Source organism: Crocuta crocuta, unplaced genomic scaffold (genome assembly GCF_008692635.1).
Source record: "Crocuta crocuta isolate KB4526 unplaced genomic scaffold, BGI_CrCroc_1.0 scaffold675, whole genome shotgun sequence".
Lineage (NCBI taxonomy): Eukaryota > Metazoa > Chordata > Mammalia > Carnivora > Hyaenidae > Crocuta > Crocuta crocuta.
The window spans coordinates 2,828,751-2,829,078 of record NW_027528796.1 but is presented as its reverse complement, the minus strand read 5'-3'; positions in this window follow the sequence as shown (position 1 = coordinate 2,829,078).

Below are 328 nucleotides of genomic sequence, written 5' to 3'. Positions count from 1 at the left end.
GGGAGCCGGGAACCCAGCCTGCCCCCCACCCCCCCAGCCTCGGGGGCGCCGTGGCTCCACTCTGAGGATCTTGTCAGGGGCTTTCCAGGAACCCACTCCCTGGCGCACGTTATATTAACAGGAGACCTTTGTGTTTGCAGGACGCAGGCGGATTTTCCTTTTAAAGTCATCTGTGTGCTTGAGCGCGGAGTGCTCCCCCCCGGGGCGCCGGCGGCTTGGCTCTGAAGCCTCAGCCCGGCCACAACCCCTCTCTGCTGTTATTTGTCCCCGCGGGCCTTCTCCCCACCATCACCTGTCTGTCCTCACAGCACTGGCGGGGGCGGGGGGG